The sequence below is a fragment of the Lasioglossum baleicum genome, chromosome 2 (genome assembly GCF_051020765.1).
Source record: "Lasioglossum baleicum chromosome 2, iyLasBale1, whole genome shotgun sequence".
NCBI lineage: Eukaryota > Metazoa > Arthropoda > Insecta > Hymenoptera > Halictidae > Lasioglossum > Lasioglossum baleicum.
This window is the reverse complement of record NC_134930.1, coordinates 195,139-220,421: the sequence shown is the minus strand read 5'-3', so window position 1 is coordinate 220,421 and position 25,283 is coordinate 195,139.

The window sequence follows — 25,283 nt, the reverse complement described above, 5'->3', positions numbered from 1 at the left end:
TATCAAGGCGCGCCGAGGCAAACCGAACCGGGCCGAACTAGACCGAACAGAACCGCCGCGCACCACCGATGCACGCCCCGCGCCGCGCGACCACCGCGCCACGAAACCGATACCGATGGGGACGAGTCGACCGTTTTGCCCACGCGCGTGAGATCGTTCGGGAACATTCGCGAAGTTCAGTACCGCACCGACACCCGCATCACCGAACGGACGGTTATAAAAGCAGCTACACAACCGCGGGAGGGTTTTTTTTTCTTGACTGAGACGAGGCTCAGAACGGATCGTTCCCATTGTCATTCCTGTAAGTAGCATTTCCGGTGACGAACTACGTTCCACCACACGCATACGGCGTACCGCCATCTTGTCCGCGAATATTCCTGTTCCATGGCGACATTTCACCGGTGACGAACAACGTTCCACCGAAGCAGGGTAAGGCGTACCGCCGCCCTGAAGGGCCAAGGTGCACCACCAGCCTCCTCGTCAAGACGTACCGTCCACGAGAACGACCGACGAGCACGATGAACCATCACTCGTCGCCGTAGAACCGCCTGAGAGGACGTAAACGCACGGTGAACCACCACGTTGAAATCCGACCGACCCGACTCAGGCAGGGAGCCCTCCTCCCTTCCCGACAATGTCCTTTTCCCGTAGCATAGCCAGAGCACGACGTACCGTCACTCTATTCGCCAAGGTGTACCACCAGCGAGCTTGTTAAGGCGTACCGCCGACAAGAACGAACGGCGAGCACAACGAACCGTCACTCGCCGCCGTAGAACCGCCCGAGAGGATCATGGCGTACGGCGAACCGCCACGTCGCAAATCCGATTAACCCGACTCGGGCAGGGAAGTTCCCTACCGTCCTGATTTTCCCGTTTACCTGTCTAGAAAATATATTCGCGTCGCGTCCGAGAAAGTAACGCGTTCCGTACCTGAAACCCGCGACGTGCGCGCCCGAGAAAATACGCGTAATCGTAGCCGAAAGTCGCAGTCACCGAGTAAACATTCGCGCGAAGCCGCGATCGCGAACGCGCCGGTAGCGAGCATTGTCAGTGAAATTGCCTGTGTCGTTATTTCGAAACCCGCGTATCACGTCCAGTTCCCCATCGACATTCTCCTCTCGTTCAACATCGAACCCTGGATCGGCGAGCTATAAGGACGAAGAGGAAGTCTCCGAACGTGACGACGAAACCAGGGTGTTACAATAGTTATGACTGTATTTTTTAATAAATAAACTTGTGTATGCTAGTATAAAATCAATTTATATATATTATACAATTTATTTTATTATTTGTTTGACAACTAATAAATCTACAAATTGTTTCATAAACTAAAAAATACTTCCTGCATTTTCGTATTCTCCAATTAGTGCAAATAAATACCATCAATCTGTTCTCATATACCAATTTTTATTAATGCAATTATGACAGTAACAAAACGTTTCTATTTAAAATGAATACATATTTTGAACATCGTTTTATATTTTTAATTTTTTGGAAGGTTAAAAAATGTAATTAAAAAAGTAACGAAAAATAAAAATTAAAAAAAAATCCCCGCTGCACGGGGACTCGAGTGCTAGCTCCAGATTGCGATTCATACGCTCGACGGCTCGACGAATTTCAGTTCCGCTTCCGCCGTAAAGCAATACAACATGGCAACATGGCAAGTGCTAAAAATAGATTGTGGCTGGCATAAGCGCACAAGCAGCGCACACGGATATAGTAAAGGTACGCTGGTGAGTGTAGCGCGCGGGCGCGTTGCTAACACGATACTGTTGTAGGTTTTGTGGCTACTGAAGAATAAAGGCACACCGCGCCTACTCGCGGAGGTCCGGAAGGATATATCACCGTTGGTTCGAAAGGCCAGGAATAGAAAACAACTCGATGAGCGTGACGTCTACGTCGTCGTGCCTCGGCGGTCCAAACGAGAGAGAACCATCATGGCGGACGGCTAGGCGCGCTCACCGCGTCGCCTAACCCCCACTCGACCGAAACAGGGGAGGGGGAATCCACGATCCCCACACAGTGTCTTCTGTGGTGGCCTCTGTTGGCCTCCTGTTTCTCACTCCAGTCAGAATATATCCTAGAGGGCGTAAGAGAAATATTCGAGCGACACAGATGTCGTCAGATGTGCTAACAGTAAAGTGGGTTCTGTTTCTTGCTAAAGATGATGTAGGTTCTGTTCCATGCTAAAGATGATGTAGGAGCTGTTCCAGGCTAAACATGATGTGGAGACAAAAGCGGCACGGCCAAAACCCGGGCGTGAGCACTCTCATATACTCTCTGTTACTGATATAACGTGCTATTATCTATCCACAGCATCGTTTCTTCGACATCGCGGAAACGAGATATCTCGTCGATTGTAGTTCCTGTGCGGCTGTGAAAAGGACTGATTAGAAATTTTATAAAAAGAAATTAAACCGACTTCGAAAAAATTAGAAAGTATGAAATAATTTCCATTTAATTTATGTGAATACACACCAACTTAAATACAGTAAAATCTTTTCTAAGGCGGCGCAAAATTGAAAATTTTCGACACTGGAAATTACGAAAATCCTTAAGGGAGTCGTCTCGTACACGAGGACTGCGAGGGTCCGTGATTAGACTTCTGATTTCTCAATAATGCAAAGACGGGGTTTTTTAGTAGTCAAAATCGCTAGACGAAAGGTCAATCTAGGATGCGATCATCCTCAAAAGTCCTATTTTTACGTTTACGAGCAATGGTTTTGCAATATTCGGCTGCATGTTGTTCGTCGAAGAGGCTAGAACGCCGCACAGTGGGACCTTTCGTCCAAATCGGAGACAAAATCAAAGAACTTTCGATAGAAATGAGGTAGAGCGATGAAATTTTTTAAAAATTAAAGCTGAAACTTTGCAAAATATGGGGAAAATAGGGAGATTATGGTAAGAACGTTTTTTAACGTTGGGAAAATTCGTTAAACTTGCACAATTTTAAGAAAATTGTGGTTTTTCCAATACTACGCGCGGAAAAAATTTTTTTTGAACATGCTGTACTTCATTTCCCGTAGATTTTTTCACGCTGATTTCAAATCTGGTCTCAAAATTTGTCTACGGCCTCAGGATATTGCAAAATCGATTTCTTGAAATTCTACATGTTTAACGAAATTTCTCAAGGTTAAATAACGTTCATAATCTCCCCATTTTTCCCATATTCTGCAAAGTTTCAGCTTTAATTTAAAAAAAAATTTCATCGCTCTACCTCATTTCTATCAAAAGTTCTTTGATTTTAACACAGATTTCATCGGTTTGGCCCACTCGCGGCGCGCCGGCGCGCGGCGTGACGCAGTGTCCTCTGATGGGCAATATGCGACGGGCAACATGCAGTCGAATAATGCAAAACCATTGCTCGTAAACGTAAAAATAGGACTTTTGAGGATGATCGCATCCTAGATTGACCTTTCGTCTAGCGATTTTGACTACTAAAAAACCCCGTCTTTGCATTATTGAGAAATCAGAAGTCTAATCACGGACCCTCGCAGTCCTCGTGCACGAGACGACTCCCTTAAGGATTTTCGTACCCAGACAGCCAAAATCCTTGATTCTGTCCAGGCCACAAATGCGCGTGAGGGCTCGTAGTGTTCCCTGGACACGATCTTGGCACATGATGTCGTTGCCACAATCCGGGCCGATCGTGTCTGGTTTAACGATCGGGCCGTTGTACGAGGGCAGCACAGCCACACTAACTCTTACTTTTTACTTATTTTGTACACATTCAAGGCGGGAAAATTAAATTATAGATTTTATTTATTGTAGTATTCCTAGACTGCTTGTGTGTATTAGACTTCCTAGACTTTATGCAACATAAAAATTGTCTGCACCGATTGCAAGAGATAGAAACTAAATTGAATGTTACTTCTTCCCTCTTAACGGGTCTTTATGCAAAAAAATTCTCGTCGTATAAGGGAAAAGAAAATTTATATTTTTTTATTTTTTAATACGCCGCAGGGGGAGTTGGTGAAGACATAGGGACTGTGATAGGGACAATGACACAAGGAATAATAAATATTATAATTTTTTATTATTACTATGCTTTATTATTGGAAATTACAAAAATTTACAATCTTTACATGGACCTAAATCTACAGAGTGAGTCACCTAACGTTTGCACCTCAAATATCTTTGTTGTTTCGAAAGATACGTAAAATATGGTAAAGACAAAGTTGAATGGTACAATGGGGCTGACACGATGCTAAAAAAATTTTGTTTTTATGTAATTTTTTTAGAGATATCAAGGTCATCTTGACTTTTTTAAATGGAATGAGGTATTTTTTAATACATCAATCAATGCAGCTGGACATTCGTTATAAAAGAGTACTAACCTATGTACAGTCAGCGGCAATAATAAGTGGACACCCTTAAAAATCGCACAACTTTTTAGAAATTGGTCCAAAGGACTTGAATTCTTTTAAGATGTTAGACCGGCTAGTTCGCTAGAGAATAAGTAAACAAAAATTTATTACGATTGCAATTGGTAGTAATTATACAAAATATTAAAAAATGATGTTTTGACAACTTTTTTATCTGGGCCTGTAACGATAATTTAAAAAATGCGTTTTATAGATTTCGGTTGTTGAACTTTACTTTTATGCGTAGTGTTTTGCACGACCACTACCAGTGCTTTATTATTATTCCCAGGGACAGGTTCTATCAACTCACTGTGTATACCTCTAAATAATGTAGTATAATTTGTACTTGCTGTATTATACAATGCTGTACGTAACAAAAGAATACATTCAGAATAATCTTTCCCCACTGGACACACATGCACTCGCTTTGAGCTCTCACACCATTCTGCTGTCTTTCACTCACGCCACGCTACTCTCGACATACACACTGTCGATAAGGTAGAGCGCGATTACCAATCTCCAACATCCTCTCATAATCGCGATCTCACTTCATCGCACTCATTTACTTTTACAACCGCAATTACCTTTTCCAACATCCTCTCTTAATTGCGATCTCACTCACTCACATCATACTCTTTCATTCTTACAACCATTTTAATTTTTACTGAGACCTCGCATCTCTTACAGTTTACTAACGAATTATACCAACAGATTATTTCTATGATACACAAACTTGCTGCTCGCTAACGGCTTCGTAAATATATCTGCAGTTTGCTCTGCAGACTTACAATATGTTACCTTAATCTCATTTTCTCTCATTTTTTCTTGCACAAAATGGTATCTTACGCCTATGTGTTTCGACCTTTTGTTAAACGTACCATTTCGTGCAATTTGTATTGCATTTTGATTGTTACGTTGAGTTCCGCCGATACCTTGTTGTTTAGCAGTTGCTCTACTACTCCTTTTATACAGGGTGTCCCAAATGTGGTGTACTTAATTGAAATGGGAGGTTCCTGAGACCATTCTAAGAGACATTTTCCTTTGCACCAATGTCAACTGCGGCTTTGTTTAGGAGTTATTAACGAAAAACACGGACCAATCAGAGCGCGCCCTAGACGCGCGATGGCACATTCAGCCCGGCGCGCCGGGAGACGAGCGCGGTGTAACGCCGCGATGCCGTAACGAACAAGAGTTTCTCGAGATTATGTGAATCTTCCCCGATTTGGATGAGCTTTGGATATGTTGTCAAGACCATGATTCTGAACAACATTTCCCTTTACAGTTTTAGTCGGCCGGCTTTAGTTTACGCGAGAAGTAACTTGTAATTGTAAATCGATCGATGTACTATCTGAACTATCTCCTCTCCGATTTCGATGAGCCTTGGATATGTTGTCAAGACCATGATTCTGAACAACATTACCCTTTACAGTTTTTGTCGGTCGAAAGAACTTTACTTGTCAATTCATATGGGTGGATCTCTTTACCCGACTTACGGCAACTTTACCCGAACGAGGGAAAAAGCAGAAACTGATTGTATTAAAACCTCACTTATTCAGCCGTAAATCCATTTGCTGCTTCGAAATGTGTGTCACTGGGTCACTCGGTGACGAACTGCACAGATGTCTTCAGGTATACGACAGTACCGAAAGCTAAGGGACGTACGGCCAGGTCGACGAACTGCACAGCCGGTGGTAAAAGGCCTAAGGGATGCGCGGTCAAGTCGACGATCCAGAATTTCACTTTCACTTTCGAATCGATAAATAATTCGTATGTTTATTTCACACAGATGCCTTGAAATTTTTCCACACTCACAATCACTGTTCACATTTGTCAACACATAGTTATGCACTAATAATAATTGCCATATCCCTTGTACTGCTGCACAAATCACAACAATCAGGTAATGCAATCACTAGACTGCGGATTTCATGCATTTGCAGCAAACATGAGTAGGTTAGGAGTGCGCGGGTTCCCGAAATTTACGGGAACCCGACAGTCGAGTCGAGCCGGAGAAAGTCGAGCGAGCTCGAGCGAGTACTCGAGACATCTGAATGTTCGAGTAGCTTGATCGCATCGAGTAGCTTGATCGCATCGGGTAGCTTGATCGCATCGGGTAGCTTGATCGCATCGGGTAGCTTGATCGCATCGGGTAGCTTGATCGCGTCGGATGCTTGATCGTCACGGATAGCCGGAGACATTCGGATTACATTATTACATAGATTAGCCAAACTCGGACGCGATCTTTTTATACTCGTGATTAAACATACGATTCGTAATTCGCACTAATGGGGTCCTAAATTATGTACTCGGTTTTATAAGACGAAATATACAATATATATATATATATATATATATATTTCGGTTGTGGATTTCGGTTTCGGCTATGGTTCTGATGATTTCGATGATTTTTTATAATGTTATACAAATCAACATTTTGAACAAATAATTACAAAAATTTGTATTATTATGTATTATTAAACTATTATCTATTATTATTCTTTATTTGAACAATTTTTTAAATAAGTAATCTTTTGTAATATTTACAATTTTATTTATATACTCATTATTTAAATACGTATTTATTATTTAAACAATTATTTAAATAAATGTTTATGCTGCAAAATATAATGTATACAAATCCGTTTGTATACTTATTATTTATATAGCTATTTATTATTATTTATTTAAACAATTTTTAAATAAATAAATTTTTATAATGTATAGAAACTTGTTTATTTTACATTATTTGAATTATTGTTTCAATAAGAATTTATTGTCAAAACGATTATTTAAATAAATAAATATCTGTAATATATATATATTTATATAGGGGGAGTTCCCCTAGCCCCGGACAGCACCTAGTATCTGACATTAGCTGTATCTCAATAATCTGAAATGCAACAAAGTCGTTTTAACCGTCAAAACAAAGGAAAGGCTAAAACAAACGACGTGCGGAAATTGCACGTTTCTGTCGCGTGAACAAAGCCATTAAAATCATTCGACTGTTAGCGTTCTTGTAAAAATATTATAAAAGATTACTTATTTAAAAATATTATAAAAGATTACTTATTTAAAAATATTATAAAAGATTACTTATTTAAAAATATTATAAAAGATTACTTATTTAAAAATATTATAAAAGATTACTTATTTAAAAATATTATAAAAGATTACTTATTTAAAAATATTATAAAAGATTACTTATTTAAAAAATTGTTCAAATAAAGAATAATAATAGATAATACTTTAATAATACATAATAATACAAATTTTTGTAATTATTTGTTCAAAATGTTGATTTGTATAACATTATAAAAAATCATCGAAATCATCAGAATCATAGCCGAAACCGAAATCAAATTTAATCACGAGTATAAAAAGATCGCGTCCGAGTTTGGCTAATCTATGTAATAATGTAATCCGAATGTCTCCGGCTATCCGTAACGATCAAGCATCCGACGCGATCAAGCTACCCGATGCAATCAAGCTACCCGATGCGATCAAGCTACCCGATGCGATCAAGCTACCCGATGCGATCAAGCTACCCGATGCGATCAAGCTACTCGATGCGATCAAGCTACTCGAACATTCAGATGTCTCGAGTACTCGCTCGAGCTCGCTCGACTTTCTCCGGCTCGACCCGAACCCGTATATGCGGGAACCCGCGCACCCCTAGAGTAGGTGCATTTTAAGACAGTAGAGAGTAGAGAGATTAAAATAATTTCAAAACACCATAGTATTATTTGCAACTTCTTAAAATGATCACAGTGAGAATCAAATATCTGTCTGGCTCCTGTCCCTTGTAATAGCGGCAGCCAACATTAATGTTGCATAAAGATCCGTAGTCTAGTGATTAGTTTAAATATTACTATCAAAAACACAGCTAATAGCAACCGTTAGTTTTGAATTGACAAGTGTTTGGAGATGTTCTCTCTATCGCGGCTCGAACGACACTGATTTTCCGCAAGATTTTTCTAAAGAATTTAGGAAGGGCATTTAGAGTGTCGAAATTCGAAATGTGCACGCTGTAGCACGAGAACGACGGGACGGTTATACGAAAAACAGAATGCGAGAAGGACCGCTGTAAGCTTTGTGGCAAACACATGTTTAGTTTTTCCTGCAGGTTGGTACGCAGAGTCGATGGGTAACTGTTCGAAAACGTCATCCGTCCTTTTACCCAGCAAGGGGTAAAAATGTCAGGTCAGCGTAGCATCCCTATTGTCCTATACCTTCCTTAAGAAACTTTCTAAAAGAAGGACAGACGACGTTTTCGAACGGTTACCCATCGACTCTGCGTACCAATCTACAGGAAAAACTAAACATGTGATTGCCAGCGGTCCTTCTCGTATCCTGTTTTTCGTCCAACCGTCCCGTGCTACAGCGTGCATTTCGAATTTCGACACTCTAAATGCCCTCCCTAAATTCTTTAGAAAAATCTTGCGGAAAATCAGTGTCGTTCGAGCCGCGGTAGAGAGAACATCTCCAAACACTTGTCAATTCAAAGCTAACGGTTGCTATTAGCTGTGTTTTTGATAGTAATATTTAAACTAATCACTAGACTACGGATCTTTATGCAACATTAATGTTGGCTGCCGCTATTACAAGGGACAGGAGCCAGACAGATATTTGATTCTCACTGTGATCATTTTAAGAAGTTGAAAATAATACTATGGTGTTTTGAAATTATTTTAATCTCTCTACTGTATTAAAATGCAACTACTCATGTTTGCTACAAATACATGAAATCCGCGGTCTAGTGATTGCATTACCTGATTGTTGTGATTTGTGCAGCAGCACAAGGGATATGGCAATTATTATTAGTGCATAACTATGTGTTGACAAATGTGAACAATGATTGTGAGTGTGGAGAAATTTCAAGACACACATTTCGAAGCAGCAAATGGATTTACGGCTGAATACGTGAGTTTTTAATACAATCAGTTTCTGTGCTTCTTCTCTTTTTTTACGATAATCTCGTAAACTAAAGCCAACCGCCAAATAGTCTAAAGAGAAATGTTATTCAGAATAATGGTCTTGACCACATATCCAAAGCTCATTGAAATCGGATAGGAGCTAGTAGTACATCGATCCCATGGATTTACAAGTAAAGTTTATCGCGATAATCTCGTAAACTAAAGCCTACAGCCAAAAAGTCTAAAGAGAAATGTTGTTCAGAATAATAATCTTGACCACATATCCAAAGCTCATTGAAATCGGAGAGCATTCACATAATCGAGAAACTCTTGTTCGTTGCGATGTCACGGCGTACCACCGACACTCGCTTGCCGGCAAGGCGCGACACGGCGCGGCGCGGCGGCCCAGGGCGCGCTCTGATTGGTCCGTGTTTTTCGTTAATAACTCCTAAACAAAGCCGCAGTTGACATTGGTGCAAAGGAAAATGTCTCTTAGAATGGTCTCAGGAACCTCCCATTTCAATTAAGTACACCACATTTGGGACACCCTGTATATAATAATTCCTTACAGCAATCTGCAACAGCTATAAACTCAGCCTCTGTACTCGACAAGGCCACCACCGGCTGCTTTCTGGAACTCCAACTCACTACTCCTCCAGCGTACTTTATCACATAACCAGTAGTGCTCTTTCTTGTTTCAGGATCTCCTGCATAGTCTGCGTCACAGTACGCTTCTATTTTATTAACTGGTTCTCCTTTTAAGTATTGTAAATCTAAGCTTTTCGTACCCTGTAAATATCTTAACGTTCTTTTAATGTTAGCTACATCAGTATCTGTGGGATTATTATTATGTCTACTACAAAAATTTACAGCATAACTCAAATCTGGTCTCGTTTTATTCGAGAGGTATAATAGACTTCCCACCACTTCGCGGAACGGGAACGATCTTACCTTATCCTGTGTTTCATCTTTTTTTATCCTTTCATTTTCCTGCATTGGGGTGATCATCGCCTTTGAATTTTCCATTCCATATTGCTCCAATGTTTTCTCAGCATACTTCTGCTGTGACAGCTTGATTCCAACACGTGTTCTTTGCAAGTTTACACCCAGGAAATCGTTTGGCTCTTCTTCCACTTTTACTTCAAACTTCTTTTTTAGCTCCGCCAACAGATTTCTGATTTCTTGTAAATTTGGTCCGATGATTACTCCATCATCCACATATATCGCCAATGCAAGTTTGCTATTTTTCTTCTTTAGTATGCACCTTTCAGCGCTTAATGTTATCAGTCCTTTACTCCGTAGTGTTTCAGTAAATTTCTTATTCCACTGTATGGGAGCTTGTTTGAGCCCGTACAATGCCTTTTTTAACTTACACACTTTTCCCTTTTCTTCTTTGTATCCTTTCGGCAGATACATATAGACATCTTCCTGTAGATCACTATACAGAAAAGCAGTTTTTATGTCAAATTTTACTATGTGATAGTTTCTTGCAGCAGCTAGTGCGAGCATTATTCTCAATGAGCTGCTGTTTATTACTGGACTATATATTTCTTCGTAGTTGAACGTTCCTTCCTTTTGTTCACAGCCTCGTACAACTAGACGAGCTCTGTAACGTCCGTCTTCTTTAACTTTAAATATCCACTTGCTGGTTAGTATTCTTTTTCCTTTTGTTTCTTTCCGATCCACAAGTTCCCACGTTTTATTTCTTTTCAAAGCTCTTTTTTCCTCTTCAATTGCTTCTTGCCACTTCAGTTTTTCTTCTCCGTTCACTGCTTCTTCATGTGTTAACAACACGTAGTCATCATATTTCTTCGGAATCTTCCTAATTCTTTTTGTGCTTTCGCTATTTTCTTTTTCTGTTGTCTCTTCTTGTGTTTCTGATTCTTGATTTTCTGCTTCTATGTTTCTTCTTTCTTCTTCTGAATCATTTCCATCATTTTCTTCTGTCGTCTCATATGTGTCATCAGTATCTTCATTTTCACTTTCAGAGGAATACAGATTTTCTATTGTATTTTCTTCTTCCTCAGCTTCGCTTTCTATTACTCTCACGAGCCTCTTCTTTATTGTGTTTCTGCTTTCTTTTTCTTTTTCAAATATCACATCTCTGGACACTATTATTTTTCTTCTTTGACTGTCCCAGAGTCTATACGCATTCTGTGCATAACCTACAAACTTATATTCATTCCACCTTTTATCCAGCTTTTTAATCTGTCCTAACCTCTTTGCATAAGGCGTTGTTCCAAATATTTATAGATTCTTTATGTCAGGCTTCTTACCATCCCACATTTCAAATGAAGTTACCTGTGCAGTTTTTATTGCACTTCTGTTCTGCAGGTACGCTGCTACCAATATTGCCTCTCCCCACATTTCCTTTTTAAACTTACTATCAAATATTAAAGCTCTTGATCTGTCGAAGAGAGTTCTATTCAGTCTCTCAGCTCTCCCATTTAACTGAGGCGTATGTGGTGTTGTATAATCCAGATTTATACCTTTGGATTTGCACCAGTTCCTTACACAATGGCTTGTATATTCACCACCGTTATCACAGCGTAACTTTGACAGTCTTAGATTCCATTTTGCTTCTGCTGCTTGTACATATTCTTTCAGTTTCTCAAATGTCTCTGTTTTTGTCTCCATTAGGTATACCATTACAAAATTAGTGTAATCATCTAAAATGATTACTGATCTATCGGACCACAAACATCCGTGTGAACAATCTCTAACGGTCTTGTGGCTCGACCTCTTACTTCTCCAAACGGAATTCTCGTCTGTTTTGCTTCTGTACAAATTTTACACGTCTGCGTCTCCGCTTTTATGGATTCTATCGAGACATTCATCCCTTCTGTCCTTTCCAACAATTTTACCATATTTCCATAACTCATATGTCCAAGCTTCCTGTGCCACTCTTGTACCTTGTTTTGTTCTCCAGTCAGCATCGCTTCTATTTTCTTTGGCATCCTCTCGCACGTGTTTTTACTCGACTAGCCTGCGGAATGCATCCTCTCGCACGTGTTTTTACTCGACTAGCCTGCGGGATGCATTCTCTCGCACGTGTTTTTACTCGACTAGCCTGCGGGATGCATCCTCTCGCACGTGTTTTTGCTCGACTAGCCTGCGGGATGCATCCTCTCGCACGTGTTTTTACTCGACTAGCCTGCAGGATGCATCCTCTCGCACGTGTTTTTACTCGACTAGCCTGCGGGATGCATCCTCGCACGTGTTTTTAATCGACTAGCCTGCGGGATGCAGCCTCTCGCACTTGTTTTTACTCGACTACCCTGCGGGATGCATCCTCTCGCACGTGTTTTTACTCGACTAGCCTGCGGGATGCATCCTCTCGCACGTGTTTTTGCTCGACTAGCCTGCGGGATGCATCCTCTCGCACGTGTTTTTGCTCGACTAGCCTGCGGGATGCATCCTCTCGCACGTGTTTTTGCTCGACTAGCCTGCGGGATGCATCCTCTCGCACGTGTTTTTGCTCGACTAGCCTGAGGGATGCATCCTCTCGCACGAGTTTTTGCTCGACTGGCCTGCGGGATGCATAGTCTCGCACGTGTTTTTGCTCGACTGGCCTGCGAGATGCATCCTCTCGCACGTGTTTTTGCTCGACTAGCCTGCGGGATGCATCCTCTCGCACGTCTTTTTGCTCGACTAGCCTGCGGGATGCATCCTCTCGCACGCGTTTTTGCTCGACTGGCCTGCGGGATGCATCCTCTCGCACGTGTTTTTGCTCGACTGGCCTGCGGGATGCATCCTCTCGCACGTGTTTTTGCTCGACTAGCCTGCGGGATGCATCCTCTCGCACGTGTTTTTACTCGACTAGCCTGCGGGATGCATCCTCTCGCACGTGTTTTTACTCGACTAGCCTGCGGGATGCAGCCTCTCGCACTTGTTTTTACTCGACTAGCCTGCGGGATGCATCCTCTCGCACGTGTTTTTGCTCGACTAGCCTGCGGGATGCATCCTCTCGCACGTGTTTTTGGTCGACTGGCCTGCGGGATGCATCCTCCCGCACGTGTTTTTGCTCGACTGGCCTGCGGGATGCATCCTCCCGCACGTGTTTTTGCTCGACTGGCCTGCGGGATGCATCCTCTCGCACGTGTTTTTACTCGACTAGCCTGCGGGATGCATCCTCTCGCACGTGATATTACTCGACTAGCCTGCGGGATGCATCCTCTCGCACGTGTTTTTACTCGACTAGCCTGCGGAATGCATCCTCTCGCACGTGTTTTTACTCGACTAGCCTGCGGGATGCATTCTCTCGCACGTGTTTTTACTCGACTAGCCTGCGGGATGCATCCTCTCGCACGTGTTTTTGCTCGACCAGCCTGCGGGATGCATCCTCTCGCACGTGTTTTTACTCGACTAGCCTGCGGGATGCATCCTCTCCCACGTGTTTTTACTCGACTAGCCTGTGGGATGCATCCTCTCGCACGTGTTTTTACTCGACTAGCCTGCGGGATGCATCCACTCGCACGTGTTTTTACTCGTCTAGCCTGCGGGATGCATCCTCTCGCACGTGTTTTTACTCGTCTAGCCTGCGGGATGCATCCTCTCGCACGTGTTTTTACTCGACTAGCCTGCGGGATGCATCCTCTCGCACGTGTTTTTACTCGACTAGCCTGCGGGATGCATCCTCTCGCACGTGTTTTTAATCGACTAGCCTGCGGGATGCAGCCTCTCGCACTTGTTTTTACTCGACTAGCCTGCGGGATGCATCCTCTCGCACGTGTTTTTACTCGACTAGCCTGCGGGATGCATCCTCTCGCACGTGTTTTTGCTCGACTAGCCTGCGGGATGCATCCTCTCGCACGTGTTTTTGCTCGACTAGCCTGCGGGATGCATCCTCTCGCACGTGTTTTTGCTCGTCTAGCCTGCGGGATGCATCCTCTCGCACGAGTTTTTGCTCGACTGGCCTGCGGGATGCATAGTCTCGCACGTGTTTTTGCTCGACTGGCCTGCGGGATGCATCCTCTCGCAAGTGTTTTTGCTCGACTAGCCTGCGGGATGCATCCTCTCGCACGTCTTTTTGCTCGACTAGCCTGCGGGATGCATCCTCTCGCACGTGTTTTTGCTCGACTGGCCTGCGGGATGCATCCTCTCGCACGTGTTTTTGCTCGACTAGCCTGCGGGATGCATCCTCTCGCACGTGTTTTTGCTCGACTGGCCTGCGGGATGCATCCTCTCGCACGTGTTTTTGCTCGACTAGCCTGCGGGATGCATCCTCTCGCACGTGTTTTTACTCGACTAGCCTGCGGGATGCATCCTCTCGCACGTGTTTTTACTCGACTAGCCTGCGGGATGCAGCCTCTCGCACTTGTTTTTACTCGACTAGCCTGCGGGATGCATCCTCTCGCACGTGTTTTTGCTCGACTAGCCTGCGGGATGCATCCTCTCGCACGTGTTTTTGCTCGACTGGCCTGCGGGATGCATCCTCCCGCACGTGTTTTTGCTCGACTGGCCTGCGGGATGCATCCTCCCGCACGTGTTTTTGCTCGACTGGCCTGCGGGATGCATCCTCTCGCACGTGTTTTTACTCGACTAGCCTGCGGGATGCATCCTCTCGCACGTGATATTACTCGACTAGCCTGCGGGATGCATCCTCTCGCACGTGTTTTTACTCGACTAGCCTGCGGAATGCATCCTCTCGCACGTGTTTTTACTCGACTAGCCTGCGGGAGGCATTCTCTCGCACGTGTTTTTACTCGTCTAGCCTGCGGGATGCATCCTCTCGCACGTGTTTTTGCTCGACTAGCCTGCGGGATGCATCCTCTCGCACGTGTTTTTACTCGACTAGCCTGCGGGATGCATCCTCTCCCGCGTGTTTTTACTCGACTAGCCTGTGGGATGCATCCTCTCGCACGTGTTTTTACTCGACTAGCCTGCGGGATGCATCCACTCGCACGTGTTTTTACTCGTCTAGCCTGCGGGATGCATCCTCTCGCACGTGTTTTTACTCGTCTAGCCTGCGGGATGCATCCTCTCGCACGTGTTTTTACTCGACTAGCCTGCGGGATGCATCCTCTCGCACGTGTTTTTACTCGACTAGCCTGCGGGATGCATTCTCTCGCACGTGTTTTTGCTCGACTGGCCTGCGGGATGCATCCTCTCGCACGTGTTTTTGCTCGACTAGGCTGCGGGATGCATCCTCTCGCACGTGTTTTTGCTCGACTAGCCTGCGGGATGCATCCTCTCGCACGTGTTTTTGCTCGACTAGCCTGCGGGATGCATCCTCTCGCACGTGTTTTTACTCGACTAGCCTGCAGGATGCATCCTCTCGCACGTGTTTTTACTCGACTAGCCTGCGGGATGCATCCTCTCGCACGTGTTTTTAATCGACTAGCCTGCGGGATGCAGCCTCTCGCACTTGTTTTTACTCGACTAGCCTGCGGGATGCATCCTCTCGCACGTGTTTTTACTCGACTAGCCTGCGGGATGCATCCTCTCGCACGTGTTTTTGCTCGACTAGCCTGCGGGATGCATCCTCTCGCACGTGTTTTTGCTCGACTAGCCTGCGGGATGCATCCTCTCGCACGTGTTTTTGCTCGACTAGCCTGCGGGATGCATCCTCTCGCACGAGTTTTTGCTCGACTGGCCTGCGGGATGCATAGTCTCGCACGTGTTTTTGCTCGACTGGCCTGCGGGATGCATCCTCTCGCACGTGTTTTTGCTCGACTAGCCTGCGGGATGCATCCTCTCGCACGTCTTTTTGCTCGACTAGCCTGCGGGATGCATCCTCTCGCACGCGTTTTTGCTCGACTGGCCTGCGGGATGCATCCTCTCGCACGTGTTTTTGCTCGACTGGCCTGCGGGATGCATCCTCTCGCACGTGTTTTTGCTCGACTAGCCTGCGGGATGCATCCTCTCGCACGTGTTTTTACTCGACTAGCCTGCGGGATGCATCCTCTCGCACGTGTTTTTACTCGACTAGCCTGCGGGATGCAGCCTCTCGCACTTGTTTTTACTCGACTAGCCTGCGGGATGCATCCTCTCGCACGTGTTTTTGCTCGACTAGCCTGCGGGATGCATCCTCTCGCACGTGTTTTTGCTCGACTGGCCTGCGGGATGCATCCTCCCGCACGTGTTTTTGCTCGACTGGCCTGCGGGATGCATCCTCCCGCACGTGTTTTTGCTCGACTGGCCTGCGGGATGCATCCTCTCGCACGTGTTTTTACTCGACTAGCCTGCGGGATGCATCCTCTCGCACGTGATATTACTCGACTAGCCTGCGGGATGCATCCTCTCGCACGTGTTTTTACTCGACTAGCCTGCGGAATGCATCCTCTTGCACGTGTTTTTACTCGACTAGCCTGCGGGATGCATTCTCTCGCACGTGTTTTTACTCGACTAGCCTGCGGGATGCACCCTCTCGCACGTGTTTTTGCTCGACTAGCCTGCGGGATGCATCCTCTCGCACGTGTTTTTACTCGACTAGCCTGCGGGATGCATCCTCTCCCACGTGTTTTTACTCGACTAGCCTGTGGGATGCATCCTCTCGCACGTGTTTTTACTCGACTAGCCTGCGGGATGCATCCACTCGCACGTGTTTTTACTCGTCTAGCCTGCGGGATGCATCCTCTCGCACGTGTTTTTACTCGTCTAGCCTGCGGGATGCATCCTCTCGCACGTGTTTTTACTCGACTAGCCTGCGGGATGCATCCTCTCGCACGTGTTTTTACTCGACTAGCCTGCGGGATGCATCCTCTCGCACGTGTTTTTGCTCGACTGGCCTGCGGGATGCATCCTCTCGCACGTGTTTTTGCTCGACTAGGCTGCGGGATGCATCCTCTCGCACGTGTTTTTGCTCGACTAGCCTGCGGGATGCATCCTCTCGCACGTGTTTTTGCTCGACTAGCCTGCGGGATGCATCCTCTCGCACGTGTTTTTACTCGACTAGCCTGCAGGATGCATCCTCTCGCACGTGTTTTTACTCGACTAGCCTGCGGGATGCATCCTCTCGCACGTGTTTTTACTCGACTAGCCTGCGGGATGCATCCTCTCCCACGTGTTTTTACTCGACTAGCCTGTGGGATGCATCCTCTCGCACGTGTTTTTGCTCGACTGGCCTGCGGGATGCATCCTCTCGCACGTGTTTTTGCTCGACTAGCCTGCGGGATGCATCCTCTCGCACGTGTTTTTACTCGACTAGCCTGCGGGATGCATCCTCTCGCACGTGTTTTTACTCGACTAGCCTGCGGGATGCAGCCTCTCGCACTTGTTTTTACTCGACTAGCCTGCGGGATGCATCCTCTCGCACGTGTTTTTGCTCGACTAGCCTGCGGGATGCATCCTCTCGCACGTGTTTTTGCTCGACTGGCCTGCGGGATGCATCCTCCCGCACGTGTTTTTGCTCGACTGGCCTGCGGGATGCATCCTCCCGCACGTGTTTTTGCTCGACTGGCCTGCGGGATGCATCCTCTCGCACGTGTTTTTACTCGACTAGCCTGCGGGATGCATCCTCTCGCACGTGATATTACTCGACTAGCCTGCGGGATGCATCCTCTCGCACGTGTTTTTACTCGACTAGCCTGCGGAATGCATCCTCTTGCACGTGTTTTTACTCGACTAGCCTGCGGGATGCATTCTCTCGCACGTGTTTTTACTCGACTAGCCTGCGGGATGCACCCTCTCGCACGTGTTTTTGCTCGACTAGCCTGCGGGATGCATCCTCTCGCACGTGTTTTTACTCGACTAGCCTGCGGGATGCATCCTCTCCCACGTGTTTTTACTCGACTAGCCTGTGGGATGCATCCTCTCGCACGTGTTTTTACTCGACTAGCCTGCGGGATGCATCCACTCGCACGTGTTTTTACTCGTCTAGCCTGCGGGATGCATCCTCTCGCACGTGTTTTTACTCGTCTAGCCTGCGGGATGCATCCTCTCGCACGTGTTTTTACTCGACTAGCCTGCGGGATGCATCCTCTCGCACGTGTTTTTACTCGACTAGCCTGCGGGATGCATCCTCTCGCACGTGTTTTTGCTCGACTGGCCTGCGGGATGCATCCTCTCGCACGTGTTTTTGCTCGACTAGGCTGCGGGATGCATCCTCTCGCACGTGTTTTTGCTCGACTAGCCTGCGGGATGCATCCTCTCGCACGTGTTTTTGCTCGACTAGCCTGCGGGATGCATCCTCTCGCACGTGTTTTTACTCGACTAGCCTGCAGGATGCATCCTCTCGCACGTGTTTTTACTCGACTAGCCTGCGGGATGCATCCTCTCGCACGTGTTTTTACTCGACTAGCCTGCGGGATGCATCCTCTCCCACGTGTTTTTACTCGACTAGCCTGTGGGATGCATCCTCTCGCACGTGTTTTTACTCGACTAGCCTGCGGGATGCATCCACTCGCACGTGTTTTTACTCGTCTAGCCTGCGGGATGCATCCTCTCGCACGTGTTTTTACTCGTCTAGCCTGCGGGATGCATCCTCTCGCACGTGTTTTTACTCGACTAGCCTGCGGGATGCATCCTCTCGCACGTGTTTTTACTCGACTAGCCTGCGGGATGCATCCTCTCGCACGTGTTTTTGCTCGACTGGCCTGCGGGATGCATCCTCCCGCACGTGTTTTTGCTCGACTGGCCTGCGGGATGCATCCTCCCGCACGTGTTTTTGCTCGACTGGCCTGCGGGATGCATCCTCTCGCACGTGTTTTTACTCGACTAGCCTGCGGGATGCATCCTCTCGCACGTGATATTACTCGACTAGCCTGCGGGATGCATCCTCTCGCACGTGTTTTTACTCGACTAGCCTGCGGAATGCATCCTCTTGCACGTGTTTTTACTCGACTAGCCTGCGGGATGCATTCTCTCGCACGTGTTTTTACTCGACTAGCCTGCGGGATGCACCCTCTCGCACGTGTTTTTGCTCGACTAGCCTGCGGGATGCATCCTCTCGCACGTGTTTTTACTCGACTAGCCTGCGGGATGCATCCTCTCCCACGTGTTTTTACTCGACTAGCCTGTGGGATGCATCCTCTCGCACGTGTTTTTACTCGACTAGCCTGCGGGATGCATCCACTCGCACGTGTTTTTACTCGTCTAGCCTGCGGGATGCATCCTCTCGCACGTGTTTTTACTCGTCTAGCCTGCGGGATGCATCCTCTCGCACGTGTTTTTACTCGACTAGCCTGCGGGATGCATCCTCTCGCACGTGTTTTTACTCGACTAGCCTGCGGGATGCATCCTCTCGCACGTGTTTTTGCTCGACTGGCCTGCGGGATGCATCCTCTCGCACGTGTTTTTGCTCGACTAGGCTGCGGGATGCATCCTCTCGCACGTGTTTTTGCTCGACTAGCCTGCGGGATGCATCCTCTCGCACGTGTTTTTGCTCGACTAGCCTGCGGGATGCATCCTCTCGCACGTGTTTTTACTCGACTAGCCTGCAGGATGCATCCTCTCGCACGTGTTTTTACTCGACTAGCCTGCGGGATGCATCCTCTCGCACGTGTTTTTACTCGACTAGCCTGCGGGATGCATCCTCTCCCACGTGTTTTTACTCGACTAGCCTGTGGGATGCATCCTCTCGCACGTGTTTTTACTCGACTAGCCTGCGGGATGCATCCACTCGCACGTGTTTTTACTCGTCTAGCCTGCGGGATGCATCCTCTCGCACGTGTTTTTACTCGTCTAGCCTGCGGGATGCATCCTCTCGCACGTGTTTTTACTCGACTAGCCTGCGGGATGCATCCTCTCGCACGTGTTTTTACTCGACTAGCCTGCGGGATGCATCCTCTCGCACGTGTTTTTGCTCGACTGGCCTGCGGGATGCATCCTCTCGCACGTGTTTTTGCTCGACTAGGCTGCGGGATGCATCCTCTCGCACGTGTTTTTACTCGACTAGCCTGCAGGATGCATCCTCTCGCACGTGTTTTTACTCGACTAGCATGCGGGATGCATCCTCTCGCACGTGTTTTTAATCGACTAGCCTGCGGGATGCAGCCTCTCGCACTTGTTTTTACTCGACTAGCCTGCGGGATGCATCCTCTCGCACGTGTTTTTACTCGACTAGCCTGCGGGATGCATCCTCTCGCACGTGTTTTTGCTCGACTAGCCTGCGGGATGCATCCTCTCGCACGTGTTTTTGCTCGACTGGCCTGCGGGATGCATCCTCTCGCACGTGTTTTTGCTCGACTAGCCTGCGGGATGCATCCTCTCGCACGTGTTTTTACTCGACTAGCCTGCGGGATGCATCCTCTCGCACGTGTTTTTACTCGACTAGCCTGCGGGATGCAGCCTCTCGCACTTGTTTTTACTCGACTAGCCTGCGGGATGCATCCTCTCGCACGTGTTTTTGCTCGACTAGCCTGCGGGATGCATCCTCTCGCACGTGTTTTTGCTCGACTGGCCTGCGGGATGCATCCTCCCGCACGTGTTTTTGCTCGACTGGCCTGCGGGATGCATCCTCCCGCACGTGTTTTTGCTCGACTGGCCTGCGGGATGCATCCTCTCGCACGTGTTTTTGCTCGACTAGCCTGCGGGATGCATCCTCTCGCACGTGTTTTTGCTCGACTGGCCTGCGGGATGCATCCTCTCGCACGTGTTTTTGCTCGACTAGGCTGCGGGATGCATCCTCTCGCACGTGTTTTTGCTCGACTAGCCTGCGGGATGCATCCTCTCGCACGTGTTTTTGCTCGACTAGCCTGCGGGATGCATCCTCTCGCACGTGTTTTTACTCGACTAGCCTGCAGGATGCATCCTCTCGCACGTGTTTTTACTCGACTAGCCTGCGGGATGCATCCTCTCGCACGTGTTTTTACTCGACTAGCCTGCGGGATGCATCCTCTCCCACGTGTTTTTACTCGACTAGCCTGTGGGATGCATCCTCTCGCACGTGTTTTTACTCGACTAGCCTGCGGGATGCATCCACTCGCACGTGTTTTTACTCGTCTAGCCTGCGGGATGCATCCTCTCGCACGTGTTTTTACTCGTCTAGCCTGCGGGATGCATCCTCCCGCACGTGTTTTTACTCGACTAGCCTGCGGGATGCATCCTCTCGCACGTGTTTTTACTCGACTAGCCTGCGGGATGCATCCTCTCGCACGTGTTTTTGCTCGACTGGCCTGCGGGATGCATCCTCTCGCACGTGTTTTTGCTCGACTAGGCTGCGGGATGCATCCTCTCGCACGTGTTTTTGCTCGACTAGCCTGCGGGATGCATCCTCTCTCACGTGTTTTTGCTCGACTAGCCTGCGGGATGCATCCTCTCGCACGTGTTTTTACTCGACTAGCCTGCGGGATGCATCCTCTCGCACGTGTTTTTAATCGACTAGCCTGCGGGATGCAGCCTCTCGCACTTGTTTTTACTCGACTAGCCTGCGGGATGCATCCTCTCGCACGTGTTTTTACTCGACTAGCCTGCGGGATGCATCCTCTAGCACGTGTTTTTGCTCGACTAGCCTGCGGGATGCATCCTCTCGCACGTGTATTTGCTCGACTAGCCTGCGGGATGCATCCTCCCGCACGTGTTTTTGCTCGTCTAGCCTGCGGGATGCATCCTCTCGCACGAGTGTTTGCTCGACTGGCCTGCGGGATGCATAGTCTCGCACGTGTTTTTGCTCGACTGGCCTGCGGGATGCATCCTCTCGCAAGTGTTTTTGCTCGACTAGCCTGCGGGATACATCCTCTCGCACGTCTTTTTGCTCGACTAGCCTGCGGGATGCATCCTCTCGCACGTGTTTTTGCTCGACTGGCCTGCGGGATGCATCCTCTCGCACGTGTTTTTGCTCGACTAGCCTGCGGGATGCATCCTCTCGCACGTGTTTTTGCTCGACTGGCCTGCGGGATGCATCCTCTCGCACGTGTTTTTGCTCGACTAGCCTGCGGGATGCATCCTCTCGCACGTGTTTTTGCTCGACTAGCCTGCGGGATGCATCCTCTCGCACGTGTTTTTGCTCGACTGGCCTGCGGGATGCATCCTCTCGCACGTGTTTTTGCTCGACTAGCCTGCGGGATGCATCCTCTCGCACGTGTTTTTACTCGACTAGCCTGCGGGATGCATCCTCTCGCACGTGTTTTTACTCGACTAGCCTGCGGGATGCAGCCTCTCGCACTTGTTTTTACTCGACTAGCCTGCGGGATGCATCCTCTCGCACGTGTTTTTGCTCGACTAGCCTGCGGGATGCATCCTCTCGCACGTGTTTTTGCTCGACTGGCCTGCGGGATGCATCCTCCCGCACGTGTTTTTACTCGACTAGCCTGCGGGATGCATCCTCTCGCACGTGTTTTTACTCGACTAGCCTGCGGGATGCATCCTCTCGCACGTGTTTTTGCTCGACTGGCCTGCGGGATGCATCCTCTCGCACGTGTTTTTGCTCGACTAGGCTGCGGGATGCATCCTCTCGCACGTGTTTTTGCTCGACTAGCCTGCGGGATGCATCCTCTCGCACGTGTTTTTGCTCGACTAGCCTGCGGGATGCATCCTCTCGCACGTGTTTTTACTCGACTAGCCTGCGGGATGCATCCTCTCGCACGTGTTTTTAATCGACTAGCCTGCGGGATGCAGCCTCTCGCACTTGTTTTTACTCGACTAGCCTGCGGGATGCATCCTCTCGCACGTGTTTTTACTCGACTAGCCTGCGGGATGCATCCTCTCGCACGTGTTTTTGCTCGACTAGCCTGCGGGATGCATCCTCTCGCACGTGTATTTGCTCGACTAGCCTGCGGGATGCATCCTCTCGCACGTGTTTTTGCTCGTCTAGCCTGCGGGATGCATCCTCTCGCACGAGTTTTTGCTCGACTGGCCTGCGGGATGCATAGTCTCGCACGTGTTTTTGCTCGACTGGCCTGCGGGATGCATCCTCTCGCAAGTGTTTTTGCTCGACTAGCCTGCGGGATACATCCTCTCGCACGTCTTTTTGCTCGACTAGCCTGCGGGATGCATCCTCTCGCACGTGTTTTTGCTCGACTGGCCTGCGGAATGCATCCTCTCGCACGTGTTTTTGCTCGACTGGCCTGCGGGATGCATCCTCTCGCACGTGTTTTTGCTCGACTAGGCTGCGGGATGCATCCTCTCGCACGTGTTTTTGCTCGACTAGCCTGCGGGATGCATCCTCTCGCACGTGTTTTTGCTCGACTAGCCTGCGGGATGCATCCTCTCGCACGTGTTTTTACTCGACTAGCCTGCAGGATGCATCCTCTCGCACGTGTTTTTACTCGACTAGCCTGCGGGATGCATCCTCTCGCACGTGTTTTTACTCGACTAGCCTGCGGGATGCATCCTCTCCCACGTGTTTTTACTCGACTAGCCTGTGGGATGCATCCTCTCGCACGTGTTTTTACTCGACTAGCCTGTGGGATGCATCCTCTCGCACGTGTTTTTACTCGACTAGCCTGCGGGATGCATCCACTCGCACGTGTTTTTACTCGTCTAGCCTGCGGGATGCATCCTCTCGCACGTGTTTTTACTCGTCTAGCCTGCGGGATGCATCCTCCCGCACGTGTTTTTACTCGACTAGCCTGCGGGATGCATCCTCTCGCACGTGTTTTTACTCGACTAGCCTGCGGGATGCATCCTCTCGCACGTGTTTTTGCTCGACTGGCCTGCGGGATGCATCCTCTCGCACGTGTTTTTGCTCGACTAGGCTGCGGGATGCATCCTCTCGCACGTGTTTTTGCTCGACTAGCCTGCGGGATGCATCCTCTCTCACGTGTTTTTGCTCGACTAGCCTGCGGGATGCATCCTCTCGCACGTGTTTTTACTCGACTAGCCTGCGGGATGCATCCTCTCGCACGTGTTTTTAATCGACTAGCCTGCGGGATGCAGCCTCTCGCACTTGTTTTTACTCGACTAGCCTGCGGGATGCATCCTCTCGCACGTGTTTTTACTCGACTAGCCTGCGGGATGCATCCTCTAGCACGTGTTTTTGCTCGACTAGCCTGCGGGATGCATCCTCTCGCACGTGTATTTGCTCGACTAGCCTGCGGGATGCATCCTCCCGCACGTGTTTTTGCTCGTCTAGCCTGCGGGATGCATCCTCTCGCACGAGTGTTTGCTCGACTGGCCTGCGGGATGCATAGTCTCGCACGTGTTTTTGCTCGACTGGCCTGCGGGATGCATCCTCTCGCAAGTGTTTTTGCTCGACTAGCCTGCGGGATACATCCTCTCGCACGTCTTTTTGCTCGACTAGCCTGCGGGATGCATCCTCTCGCACGTGTTTTTGCTCGACTGGCCTGCGGGATGCATCCTCTCGCACGTGTTTTTGCTCGACTAGCCTGCGGGATGCATCCTCTCGCACGTGTTTTTGCTCGACTGGCCTGCGGGATGCATCCTCTCGCACGTGTTTTTGCTCGACTAGCCTGCGGGATGCATCCTCTCGCACGTGTTTTTGCTCGACTAGCCTGCGGGATGCATCCTCTCGCACGTGTTTTTGCTCGACTGGCCTGCGGGATGCATCCTCTCGCACGTGTTTTTGCTCGACTAGCCTGCGGGATGCATCCTCTCGCACGTGTTTTTACTCGACTAGCCTGCGGGATGCATCCTCTCGCACGTGTTTTTACTCGACTAGCCTGCGGGATGCAGCCTCTCGCACTTGTTTTTACTCGACTAGCCTGCGGGATGCATCCTCTCGCACGTGTTTTTGCTCGACTAGCCTGCGGGATGCATCCTCTCGCACGTGTTTTTGCTCGACTGGCCTGCGGGATGCATCCTCCCGCACGTGTTTTTACTCGACTAGCCTGCGGGATGCATCCTCTCGCACGTGTTTTTACTCGACTAGCCTGCGGGATGCATCCTCTCGCACGTGTTTTTGCTCGACTGGCCTGCGGGATGCATCCTCTCGCACGTGTTTTTGCTCGACTAGGCTGCGGGATGCATCCTCTCGCACGTGTTTTTGCTCGACTAGCCTGCGGGATGCATCCTCTCGCACGTGTTTTTGCTCGACTAGCCTGCGGGATGCATCCTCTCGCACGTGTTTTTACTCGACTAGCCTGCGGGATGCATCCTCTCGCACGTGTTTTTAATCGACTAGCCTGCGGGATGCAGCCTCTCGCACTTGTTTTTACTCGACTAGCCTG